General features: G+C 65.3%; 1 protein-coding gene across 1 annotated transcript in view; it reads left to right on the plus strand.

The window, feature by feature from the left end:
- Positions 1-516, plus strand: part of OLFM1 (olfactomedin 1) — a 72,181-nt gene that overhangs the window by 36,273 nt on the left and 35,392 nt on the right. The window lies entirely within an intron of this gene.

Below are 516 nucleotides of genomic sequence, written 5' to 3' on the forward strand. Positions count from 1 at the left end.
CTCTGGCTGCTTGGGCAAGCCTGTGACGCTGGCTCGGGGGCAAACCCCCTCCTTACTTGAGGGGAAAAAGAAGGGGAGACGCAAAGGTGGCAGCTTTTCTTACCCCAGCCTTGCGCCCTACTTTGGCTGTCTGGGCAGGCCTGTGAGGCTGCATCAGGGGCAAAACCCCTCTCTTGGCTGGGGGGGAAAATGCAGGGGAGACGCAGGGACGGCAGCGGAGGTGACCCCCAGCCTTGCCCCCTGCTCTGGCTGTCTGGCTCAGGAGCAAACCCCCCCCTCAGAAAAAAAAAGGGAGATGGCAGCACAGGTGACAGCTTTCCTCACCCCAGCCTTGCTCCACACAACGGCTGTCTGGTCAGGCCTATGAAACCCCCCTCTTGGCTGCGGAGAGAAAAGCAGGGGAGGCACGGGGACAGCAGCAGCGCCTCGCTGCCCGGCTCCGGCTGCCCGGGCCGGCCTCTGAGGCTGAGGGGAGGTGCGGGGGCGTCCCAGCCCGGCCCTGCAGCGACACCCCTG

Source organism: Gavialis gangeticus, unplaced genomic scaffold (assembly GCF_001723915.1).
Source record: "Gavialis gangeticus isolate Ggan-Ray unplaced genomic scaffold, GavGan_comp1, whole genome shotgun sequence".
In the NCBI taxonomy this organism is placed as follows: domain Eukaryota; kingdom Metazoa; phylum Chordata; order Crocodylia; family Gavialidae; genus Gavialis; species Gavialis gangeticus.